The sequence below is a fragment of the Solanum dulcamara genome, chromosome 2 (assembly GCF_947179165.1).
Source record: "Solanum dulcamara chromosome 2, daSolDulc1.2, whole genome shotgun sequence".
Taxonomy (NCBI): domain Eukaryota; kingdom Viridiplantae; phylum Streptophyta; class Magnoliopsida; order Solanales; family Solanaceae; genus Solanum; species Solanum dulcamara.
Window position 1 is genome coordinate 18358371 of NC_077238.1, and position 13753 is coordinate 18372123.

Genomic DNA, 13753 nt, shown 5'->3' on the forward strand with positions numbered 1-13753 from the left:
TTAACTTTTGTCCAAAGATATGCCTGTCATTATCATCTATTATAAAATTTTGAAATAAATCAAGTCAAATTTCACAATCAAACGCCATTTGTTTCAACTTAAAACCTGAAAAATTAAAACAACCCACAAATAATATCTCAAAATAGCGCAAATTTAAAACTTAGACGATCGACTGAGAGGTTGCAAGGGAAGGAGTTGGACTGGTAGAGGAGCTGCTTCTTCATCCCAACTGGATGGAGTAGCAACGTCTTCTTCGTCGGGAGTGAAAGCAAAATTTAGGGCTTTGAAAAAAGTAAAATTGAGAATTGAATGTGGAAAAATGTAGACTTTTTGATTAAAAAAATAATTATTGTATTTATTTTGATAAATATAATACTAGAGACCCTTTTAAATATTATTTGACTATTTTGACTAATATAAGAGACCTCATGATGTTGCTAATATTACCTATTATATTTTACATAATAATGTCCTCGTGAGATCTCTTTTTTTAGTCAAAATAGTCAATGAATATTTTAAAAATAGAGACCTCATGAGGACGATATGCTTTTTCAGAATTTTAAAAATAAGATCTCTATTATTTTTTGGTGAATTATTTTTATTTAACTGACCTCATGAGGTCTCTTCCTTTAAAAAAAATATTTAAAATAGTATTTAGTAGAATAGTGATCTCATGAGGTCTCTTTTTTTAGGTCTCTGTTTACTATTTTTTAATAGTGTAATTGACTTGAATAGAAGATATTATTACAATTTCATAGCACTTATGGAACTGTTTCAAGGACCACAGGAACTAGAACAATATAAAAGGAAGTTGGGGATGCAACAAGCTTATTGTAATTGTTCATCAAAGATTTGAATTCTTTGGGAGGATGATTGGGCATGAGAAGTAATAAGTGATAATTGGCAGCACCTGACAATGAAACTTTGCAAGAACAATGTCAAGATATTGATTACCTCAGTATATGCAAGATGTGATGCATTAGAAAGAATGGAGTCGTGGGAGGACTTGGAGACAATTGCCAATGAATTTTCTTTGTCGGGGCAAGTGCGGTGGGGGGATTTTAATGTTATCAGAAATGCTGAAAGAAATGATGGGGGTTTAGATTTTACTCAAATGGAGGCCATAGATTTTAACCAATGTATTAATAATTATGCCTTGACTGAGTTGAAATTCACGAAAAGTAAATTTACCTGGTAAAATGAAAGAATAAAGAGTGACTGTATTTTCAAAAGGTTGGATAGGGTTTTATGTAATTAGGTGTTGATCAACATACTAATTTTTAATGAAGTGCTACACCTTGTGCAACAAGGATGTGATCATGCACCATTAAATTTTCCATGTACCTTAGAAGATAAAATTATTTTGAGACCGTTTAGATTCCTTAATTTTTGAGTTAAACATCCAGATTTTAAGAAGCTGGTGGAAGAGAAATGGAGAGTGGAGTTTGAAGGTTGTCCATTTGTGAAGTTTCAAGCAAAAATCAGAAAACTAAAGGGGTTTTTAGTTAAGTGGAACAAGGACACGTTTGGGATATATTTTAGTAAATTGCCACCATAGAAGATTATATATGGGTGAAGGAATGTCAAATGGATATAATCCTAGTGCAGATAATAGAGCTGATTTATGTAAGGCAGAAGTAGAGCTAAAGAATTTTTTTTATATTGAAGAAGAATTTTGGAAGCAAAAGGCGGGAATGAAATGGTTTAAAGATGGAGTCAAAAATATAAAATTCTTTTATAATTATGTAAAGGAAGGAGGAGAAAATTATCTTTAACGAAAATGTAAACTGCTCAGAGGAACATGTTAAATACATCTGACAACATTAGAACGAAAGCAGTATCTTTCTTTGAGGGATAGTTCAAAGAAACATACACGCATAAAGATGATGGAATGTTGGATCTGATTCCTAAGGTGATTATAGATGAACAAAATGAGGAGATGGGGAGAATTCCCGACAAGGAAGAAATTAAGGAGGTGGTACTTAGTCTTAATGTTGAAAGTGCGAGTGGTCCTGATGGTTTTTCAGGATTATTTTTTCAAAGTTTTTGGAGTATAATTGGGTAGGATGTGGAGAAAATGATGATAGATTTTTTTTCTTTGGAAAACAGTTACCCAGGTTCATTACTCATACAAACCTGATTTTTTGGCCTATAAAGGAGCATGTGAGTACTTTTGTTGATCTTATGCCGATCAACCTAAGTACCTTTGCCAACAAGATTATATCAAGAGTGTTGCATGAAAGATCTCTGGATTATTACAAAGGATTATATCTAGGAACCAATTTGATTTTATAAAAGGAAGAATCATATCAGAGAATGTTCTGTTGGTAAAAGGGACATAAATCTAAGAAAGAAAAATTAAAACATGGTGGGGAAGTTAGATATGCCAAGGCTTATGATAGAACCTTATGATTTTATTTAATCAGGGTGTTAAGAAGATTTGGTTTTTTAGAATATATCATTGACATGGTGTGGAGATTAATCTCCAACAATTGGTACTCAGTATTATTTAATGAAAAATCATATGAATTTTTCAAATATTCTAGATGGATTAAACAAGGAGATTCACTATCACCCACTTTATTCATAAATGCAGCAGGGGTATTATATAGAGGTTTAGATTATTTTTTTAATTGAAGATGGGTCATATAAAGGTCTAAATGGTTTGTTGGAGGATAGGAAATTTAAAGGGTATGACCTACCCAAATTGAGTCCACAGATAAACCATTATCATATGCAGATGACACAAATCTTTTCTACTCTAGAGATAGGAAATCAATCTGCAAAATGATGGAAGTCTTAAAAGGATATGAGAATTTCTCAAGGCAAATGATCAACTTAAACAAGATATTGTTTTATCTACATGATAATACTCTATTGATTGTGAGTATTAGACTAGGGAGAATAACAGGAATTAGGCTAGGATCCTTTTCGTTTAATTATTTGGGTGGCTCAGTTTTCTATGGTAGAAAGAAGGCATTATATTTTGAGGAGTTGCTGAGGAAGGTCTAGAAGAGGATTGTAGCATGGCAGAACAAATAGCTATCGTTTGGAGGAACATGCATATAGATAGAAAATGTATTACAATCAATGCAAATATATTTTCTATGAGCAATGAATCCACCAAAAAAGTTTATTGAGCAAATTCATAAGTTTTTGCAATTTTTTTCTGGAGGAAAACAGGTGGAGAAAGAGGAAAACATTAGGTGGCTTGAAAAGATCTATGCTTTCCTAGAGTTGAAGGAGGGATAGGGTTAAAATCCCTACATGATATTTCTAAAGCTCTTTTTTGCAAATTATGGTTGAGCTTCAAAACCAAATCTTTTTTATGGAGCAATTTCATGTAGAACAAGTATTGCAAAAAAGTGCACCCATTAATTGCACTAAGAATTGAGGCCTCTCATACATGAAAAAAAATGGTGGAGATAACAGAGTAGATAGAACATGACATATGGTAACAGCTGAAATCAGGAAAAGTCATTTTTTGATTTGATAATTGAACCAAACAAGTGGCGTTATATTTTACAGAAGATCAAGTAAATGGATAAGAAGAAATAGAGGTGAAGTAATTTATCAAAGATGAGGATTAAGATAGAAAATAACTAAGAAGTATGATTTCAGAGGAAATGATTGACTATATAATGGAGAGTGTTGAGGCTAATCTGACAGAAGGGGTAATGGATAAATCTTGGTGAATAGGAAGCACTTCTGGTGAATTTTCAGTGAAAACAACTTATGAAATCATGAGGCAGAGAAAAAGGGAGGAGACCTGATGGAATAACATCTGGTGCAAAGAAGTTTCTTTCAAAATAAACTTCTTTTAATGGAGATGCTGGAAATGAAGAATAGAAACTAAGGATAACTTAAAGAGAATGAGGATAAATATTGCATCCAAATGTTATTGTTGTGAAGCATGACTAGGAGACAATGACTCACTTATTTCTAACAGCTCCCATAGCTCAAAAGCTATGGAAGCAGTTTACTAATTTTGCAGGTATTCAAGATCATGAAGAATTACAATAAACAATTACTGCGTGGTAGGGAGGAACAAACAGGACAAAACTGAGATACATATATCAAGCCAGTCTAGTTGTATTAATGTGGAAACTGTGGAAGAGAATAAATGCAAGAAGACATGAGAAGAATTTGAATTTTAAGAAAGTTCATATGCGGTGTAAACATTGTATATCATCTTGTTAAATCAAAATACCCATGGATTGATATTCCTAAAAGTTGAGAAGGGATCCTAAGTATGTTATAGAATTATAAACCCAAATTACACTACCATGTTGTAAAATGGGAAATCTCAGATAAGGGAAAGGTAAAATGCAATACGGATGGGGCATGCAGAGGAAATCCAAGGGAAAGCACATATAGCTTTTGCATACGAAATGATAGTGGAAACTTACTGTATGCTAAACCTAGTAAAGTTACAATTTTTATGAATTTGATTAACAGGGTGTTCAAGCAATATTTGAATATGTTTGTGATTGTGTTCATTGATGATTTTGGTTTATTCTCAGAGTCATGAAGAGCATGCCGATCATTTAAGAATTGTCTTGCAAGTCCTTAAGGATCTCCAATTATTTTCTAAGTTTAGCAAGTGTGAGTTTTGGTTGAGGTCAGTTGCTTTCCATGGCCATATTGTCTCCGGTGAAGGTAGTATGGTGGATCCTAAGAAAATCGAAGTGTTTAAGAATTGGCCTAGACCTTTGTCTCCTTCTGATAGTCAAAATTTCTTGGGCTTAGCCGGTTATTATAAATAGTTTGTGGAAGGATTCTCTTTTATTACATCGCCCTTGACTACTTTGACTAAAAAGAATGTGAAATTTCAATGGTCCGAGCGATGTGAGAAAAACTTTCAAGAGTTAAAGGATAGACTTACTTTCACTCTTGTGTTGACTTTATCGAAAGGATCCGATGGGTTTATTGTTTATCTTAATTCTTCAAGAGTTGTTCATGTTTGTGTTTTGATGCAAAATGGTAAAGTGATAGCCTATGCTTCTAGGTAACTCAAGGTTCATGAATAGAACTATCTGACTCAAGAATTGGTGTTAGTGATGGTTGTGTTTGCTTTGAAGATTTGGAGACACTATCTCTATAGTGTAAATGTTGATGTATTCATTGGTCATAAGAGTTTGCAATATGTGTTCAACCAAAAGTATTTAAACCTTCGATAAAAAATATAGCTTAAATTGTTGAAGTATTAAGACATGAGTGTGTTGCACCATCCGGATAAAGCAAATATGGTTGTCGATGCTCTTTGTAGATAGTCTAAGAATAGTATTTCCCATATTAAGAACGAAAAGAAGGAGTTAGTTCGTGATGTTCATAGGCTAGCTCATTTAAGTATTTGCTTGGTGATTCGGAGGATGGCGGTGTTGCTATTCAAAATGGTTCTAAATCATCTCTTATGGCATATGTTAAGGCAAAGCAAGATAACGACCCTACCTTGGTTGAGTTCAAGAAAACGGTTGCCGAAACATTTATTGAGGCTTTCTTCTAGGGAGATGATGTGCTTAGATATTAAGGTCGATTATGTGTTCTTGATGTTGATGGCCTAGGGGAAATAATATTGTCCGAATCTCATATTTTGCGGTATTCCATTCATCCGGGTTCCATAAAGATATATAGATATTTGAGGGAAATGTATTGGTGGAATGGCATAAAAAAAGATATTGCGGAGTTTGTGGATAAATGTCCTAATTGTCAACAAGTGAAAGTTGAGCATCAAACACCGGGAGGTTTAGCTTGAGATATTGAGATTCCTACTTGGAAGTAGGAAAATTTGAATATGGACTTGATTATGGGTTTTCCTTATACCTATAGGTAACATGATTTGATGTAGGTTGTTGTTGATCGAATGACTAAATTGACGCATTTTCTTTCCATTAAGACTTCTTATTTGGCTGAGGATTAAGCCAAACTTTATATTCGAGAATTAGTTAAGCTTCATGGTATTCCTTTATCTATCATCCATGAGGTACTTAATTTACATTTCAAGTTAAGCTTACCACAGCTTTTCACCCATAAACTGATGGACAAGCCGAGCGTACTATTCAAATATTAGAGGATATATTAAGAGCATAAGTAATTGATTTCAAGAGTAATTGGAATGATCATTTTCCATTGATCAAACTTGCTTATAATAATAGCTATAATTCGAGAATTCAAATAGCTCTATTTGAAGCTTTATATGGTAGGAGGTGTAAGTCCTTTATTGGTTGGTTTGAAGTTGGTGAAGTTACTTTGATAGGGCCCGAGTTGGTACATGAGGCTATGGATAAGGTTAGACTCATTATAGAAAGGTTGAACACTGCCCAAAGCCGACAAAAATCATATTCGGACATACGAAGAAGAGAAATTGAGTTTGAGGTTAATGATTGGATTTACTTGAAACATTCATCCATAAAGGGTGTGATACATTTTGGCAAGAAAGGAAAGCTTAGTCTTCAGTATGTGGGCCTATACCAAATTTTGAAGAGGTTTGGAAAGGTGGCATATAAGTTGGACTTACCATCGGAGTTAGCATCGGTGCATCCTGTATTTTATGTGTCCTTGTTGAAGAAGTATGTTGGTCATTCTAGCTTAACTGTGCCTATGGATAGAATGGATGTGAAGGTGAGTTTGTCCTATGAGGAGATTCTACTAGAGATTCTGGACCGACAAGTTAGAAAATTGAGGAATAAAGAAGTTGCAACCGTTAAGATGTTGTGGAGAAACCAAGAGGTTGAGGGTTCTACATGAGGGCGAAAGCCTATATGATGTCACGATATCTTCATCTCTTTCTTTCTATTCCTAGTTAAGGTATTATGTTCTTTCATGGTCACTCCTTTAAAATCAAGTGTCTAAGTCATTCTCATGTTTCCATATACATGCATGTTCATGAAGTTGATTTAAAGCTATGATTAATGTTAAGCTGAAAATCTCATGATTTATGCATTTTAAAATATGTTATTGAATTCATGTTGGACTCTTATGTTTCTCTTCCTACCCCTTTCTTGCTAGTTGAACTCATTCGAGGAGGAATATTTTCAAGGGGGAGATATTGTCAGGCACTGGAAGTTGAAAAGATGAGATTTAAGTCAAAAAGGGGAAAACTGTGAAATATTTTGGTCTGAAGTTCGCCAAACTGCTTATGCAACTCGCCAAAATGGGTCAAAAGCTAGCCCTTTTTGTTTCGAAAAAAATGTGCTCAGTGACCAGGGACTTTTACGAGGAAAGAAAGACCTTGACAACTCACCAAGTAAGGAAGGAACTCGCCAAAATGTTCAGAGAAAATTGCTTAGAAAACTAGGAACTTTGGCGAGCATAAGGTAAGGTTCGCGACACGCCAAGCATGCTCGATGAGCTAATCTCTCTTGCCCAAAAGTTCAGAATAGCTGGCAGAGAAGGAAGACACTAGGTGAGGGGAGAATAAGGTCGGTGACTCGCCAATCATGTTAGAGAGCTAAGTCGAGCTCGCTAAAATTCTCATAGGTTTTTACTCAGAACTCAGTCAAAATTGGCAAGGTTTAGGAGAGGATTGGCGACTCACCGACTAGATTGGTGATCATGGCCTATCTCGCCCATTTCATCTCGTTAGTAATTTAATTAGGGTATTTTACTAAATTTTGCTTCATTTAAATCCCTAAGCTACATCACTTTAAGCCTATATTCTAAACCTATAACTACCCAAACCCTTTGAATTCACCTTATTTACTCTTCAATCCCTAATTATAATAATTCTCTCTCTAAAATAGTCTCTGAAGGAATTTCTTCTCTTCTAAGCTAAGGATTCTCAAGGGTCAAGTTCAAATCTCCAATTAAATTGCACTCAGAGCTCTAATTCATCAAGGTATGTGGGAATTCATCCATTGATCCTTCCATCCATGGAGTCCCAAGATTTTCTCTAAATTCTTCTTTATGATATCTATTTCTAAGCCCTAATTCTTATGAAACTGCATTGGGTTAATTCAACTATAGTTTCTTTCATTATCATTGAATTAATTATGTATGAATTAAGTTAAATTGCATGATTTCAAGTTGACTTCCATAGACCCATGCATTATGTTATTTGCAAGTATGAATCTATGAAGTTATGATCATGAATTGATGAAGTATTTTATAAAAAGCTATGATGATGATGAATTAAAATTTCAATGATGTTTTAAGCAATTTTCTATGGTTGTGAAAGCTAATTCTCACACCTTCATGTTTAAGATGGTGAAAGATTTTCTCACCTAACCACAGATTCATAAGGATTGAAAGGTTATCTCATTCTTGTATAAATTAATCATGTGAATGAGTTATTCTTATGATTACTTTATGATATTGGATTGGTATTAATTATAGCATTTCCAAATGATGTTAATGTTTGTGTTTTAATGAATTCCATTGGGTTAATGACTAAACACCGAGAGGACTTGAGGTGGGTTCGGTCCGGAAGCTCAAAAAGCGACTCAAGAGAATCCTAGCAGCAACCTCTAGTCCCTAATTATGTTGCCCTTATAGGTTTGCCTTTATGTCCTAGCTAGTATATCCACAATAACTCAAGTTAAGATGTTCTCACAGAGTCTACCTTGGCAAGTAGCCTCTTTCTTCTTGATGTGGGAGCTATATCGGATTCCAAGTTATATCTCGCATGGTCTTAAGGTCGGTTAAGGTCCTATCCCACACAAAGGTATATGATATAGTAAAAGTTTTTATGATGTTTATGATGCATTAGCCACATAATTATGATTATGATATTCAAATATTTTCAAGTTTTACTCATGTTTTAAAGTTATTGGTCATGCATCCCACGCTTTTATTGATTATGTCCTATCATCATTGTTCATGCATACTTTTCACATACTTAGAGCATTCCATATACTAATGCATACTTGGCCTACATTGTATTATAATATAGGGACCGACGATCGCGCACCTCCCAATCGTGGCTAGAGTTCGATTACTACTTCTATTGTTAGTGAGTCCTTATATTCCAAGGACGTGACACTTCATGACTTCTTATATTTCTATGTAATTATTTTCATGTTGGTGGGTTAGGAGCATGTCCTATGTCCCATATAGACTAGGAGAAACATGTTTAGACGTTCATTGAGTATGTAGCTCCAATTATTCAGACGTATTATTTTGAGCTTTCTTTCTATTTGAGATTTCAGTTTGAGACTTATCTTCCTCTTATGCTTTTATTGATGTCTTTAACTTACCTTATGTATGCTAAGAGACTTGATTGGAGTCCCTCGAAATTCAAATCGTTGTATCACGTCCAGGGCCTAGTTTAGATCGTGACATTTATATTTAATTTAATGATTGCTTCAAAATACCTATTTCTAGAAATATTCAAAGATTGGTGTAAAATACATTAATGAAATAGTAAAGGTTAAAGTACATGATCATGAAAATCTAGTAAATGTATTTCATCATTCTTGTGGTCAAACATCACCAATTGTGAAGAGAACTTTTTCCAACAATCAAAGGTGTAAAAAATCGATCTCGTAAAATAAAATAAAATAAAATAAAATAGTATAAATTTTAGATCTAGATAAATGGCATGCCTGTGCTTATTATGAAATTAATTCTTTCTAAATTTATTCGGATATAATCATATAAAGCCATTGTTGATATTCAAAATCATTAGTAGACACTAAATAAGAAGACGATGAATGAAGAAAATAGAGTGATAGAGGACTAATTTTCTATGCCGATGATGAGAATTTGCAGAGTTGAATCGACATATAGTAGAGAATTTAGGATAATTATTGAAAACTATTCCTAATTTAGGACATTCAGGAAGTACACATAGAGAGGATTGACAGAGTAGACTAATGAAAATACCAAAGAATAAGATTTACGAATAGAGACAAAACAATGGAAACAAAGAAAAGCCTACTTTACTGAATCTAACACCTGATATTTTTGAAGATTCTATTTTTTAAACTATGAAATGTGGCAAAAAAATTTAGCAAGAGATTAATATGTTTTCTGCTTTTCAAGATGTGCCACATAGGCGGATTGAGGATATATATATATATGACATTTTAAATATTTTATGAACGTAAAAATAAGCATATAACATTTTTTATATCAAATTAATTTAGTAGCCACCTGTGATTCATTTCTTCTTCGTTGTAGTGAAGTTTTGCATAAGGTCTCGCTTGTGCCACAAGTTGATTGCAATTTCTTTTCTTTTAAATCCTCACTTTTTCAATTTGTTGGGGAAAAAAATTCATTGGCTGAATTGAAAAATCATAATTAATCATAAGTGATACTTATTATACATCAATTTCACAAGTTAACAAGCTAAACATCAATTTCACGAATTAACAAATTAATTCTGATAAGAACACGAGAAAAGTTACAGCGAAGCTCACGTCTGATTATGTCACGATCTCGACCTGCTATTAGTGGCACCCACACTAATCCTCCGGTGAGAGAATTAATTATTAATCCAACTTAACCCATAAAATCAATCATGAAGCAAAAACCTCATATAGAATATTAGAAAAACAGTTAAAATGAGTAAAACACTGAATACACATAAATTCAATGAATATTATAAAAAATATTGCAGAAATATACCTCCTAAAATCTAAAAGTCATAGTACAAAAACTCTAACGTATCTAGAATAAGGGGGATGCAACCCCAACAAGAAAATAAAAATCAAAGTCCAAAATATTCGTGTCCGAAAAGATGGACAAAGAAAATAGGAGGAATCCACGGCAGCCTGAACGAAATAGCTCACCCTTAATCAAATAGTGAAAGTATCATAGTTAAGATTGATCAGCAATCGTCTGAATATGCCCTGTACTTAATAAAACAAGAGAAATTATAGTACTAGTACACAAACCTTTGTGTAATGATAGGATTATACGATTAGTTCTAGTTATATGAAATATGAACATGCAACCATAACTTAATAAAACAGATAATATACAATCACATCATAGTTAAAGAACAGACCAGACTTTCAGTCCTTATGTCACGATCCAAAATCGGGTGTGATGGCACTAGTCCTATCCCACTAAGACAAGTCAGCCTAAATCTAAAAACTATAGAAAACAATATGAAAATACTAAATATATCAAATAAACAAAAATGGAAATCTTAAATAAATTAGAATAATCCCCAACATTTGATTGGCACGTGCACAAGCTACTAATCAACATGAAGTAAAAGATAAATACAAGTCTCAAATGTCTCTGTATCTCAAAGAAAATAAAATAAAAAGGGACAAGGGAGATCATCGAGTGACAATCAGCTATGTCTGAAAGTTACCTCGAAGCCTCGGAGGATAAGGGATAACTCAAACTCACTGTCCGGGCTTAAAACCTAAACAAATGTAGAAGCAAGAAGTGAGTACCAAACAACACGGTACTCAGCAAGTCAACTAACAAAACTAGGCAAATCTAATAAAATTTGAGAACTTCTTTCATCCCAACCGAAACTCCATAAATACAACCTGCACAGAAAATCAGCCTAGCCTAGAGTTCACAACACACATTTCAAATGACCACAAGACAGATGTCACAAATATCACATGGATCATACACATAAATCAAAATACACCACATAAATATGGAAGGATGATCATACACAAACAATAATTGAGCATTAGTCACAATCGTGGGTAATGTCCTCGGCATCACACTCTCGCTGAAAATGACTTCGGCATCACAATCTCGTTGAAGAAGACCTCGGCAACACAACATTTGCGTCTCATTACAGTGTTTAAGAACAAAATGCAATCGGTATATTCACACAATAATAAGGAATGGCAAGTTCAAGAAAGTTCACAATCACAATGAATCTATCAAAGCATCTCCTCAAGTACACATTCATATCAAAATCAAAGCATTTCAAACTTTCACATCACAAGATTAGCGCACATTTCCTTTTTGTTAACCCCATTTTTTAATTTATGTTACTTCACGTAAGAAAATATCCACGGCCTCTTTTCCATCACATTCCAACACACACAAGAAAAGGAATTTGGGAACTTTACAAGATTTAATAAAGTTTTAACACATGCCTCAATTAATTGAATAATTACTTCAAAAGTTGAGCCTTTCATAACGCTTTCAAACGGTCAAAATCTGTTCAAATACATAATCTTCATATGAATGCTAATCCAATAACACCCAAATTGCTATATTTATTTTTGGCTCAAAATCAGATCAAAAAGTCACCCTGAGCCCTGGAATTCGAATCTGAAATTTTCTTTCCGATTATGTCACCCATAATAAAATAAACTCACATGCCAAATTTCAACTAAAATAAATCATTATTCGACCTCCAGATTAAGATTTTGTTCTAAGAACCTTAGGGCAATATTATATTATTTTAGCAATATTTTTCCACGAATCAATCCTAAAAATTTATTTATAACCACATAAAATTATCATAGAAAAGACAAGGATCATTACCTTGAGGTTTTAGAATGAAAATTTCTATTTTTCTCTTTTCCTTTCTCTTTCTTTTTCCCCTTTCTTTTCTTTCTTCTCCATATTCTTTTGTTCTGTTTCTGCGTTCAGCCCTTTTTTCGATGCTACAGTCTTGCTGACTTTTCTTCTTTTTAAAAAAACAAATTGGGCATTTTTCCTACTATCTTTTCCTCTTTTTTTTCCTTTTTTCCCTTTTATGTTTTCTTTATCAAAAAACTTAATTTCTCTCCCTTTTTTTCTTCCTATTATTATTAGAAACAAAATAATTCTTTATTTAATTTGAAAATTTTGTCACTCATTCCCACAAGTCATAAATAGTTTATAAAAGCTATTAAAATGGTTAAAATAGAAAAAAAAATCACAAAACAATTAGAAGGGTTGTTACATTATCCACCACTAAAAATCATACTCGTCCTCGAACATAAAGTAAAAGGAAGAAGTATACTCGACATTCTTAAGAGTCGGCGGCAACATTTCCAACGTCAGTAATTGCATCTCTAAAGAAACTCATTCTTAGGATCACACCATCAGGATCCACTACCAAGAACTAAACTTTTGAATCGAACTTTGACAAATCTACAAATCAGGAATAATTTTCAAGTCACAAACTAACCCATTAATCAAATCTGAATCGAAACCCTTTAAACCACAATATAACCATCAACACAATCTTTCACCACACAACCATGAGAGAATTCTGAATCAATACTGGCTACAACCAACCTGAATCAACCACCACACTCATAATACACAAACCATCACAGATATTGTCAAGATTTTATTCCCACAATCAGAGCTTAAGCTATACAAATTTGATCTTTAAACATTGGGTACTCATCACTGGAGAGTATGACTTATTGAACCCAAAGAAGAAAATGATCGAATAACCTCCTAGCAAGCCATACACCCAAGCATACAAAACCTCTAACAATACTATCAAAAATGGTAGATCAGTAGTTGTGATTATAAACAATCCTTAAGAGCAGTAGCACTAGACCCAATGACCCCTCATTCAATTATATATAGATGAAATGTGAACTCAACGACAAGGCGTCTAACAAAACTTTTGATCACTATAAATATCCATGGTAGCTCTTCCATTAGTTTTCATAAGCAAGGTGACACATGTAAAACCATTGGAATACTTTAACTTCCCTAAGGAAACACCAAATCCATCATATCTGAACTGACAAAGTCTGCACAAGCATCCTATCATACCAAGAAGTCATCGCAGGATTGGTACGTCCGATCTATCACTAGAAATTCATCCACAAAAATGGGAACATGCTTGATCATATATAGGGAATCATACGTACAGAACAAA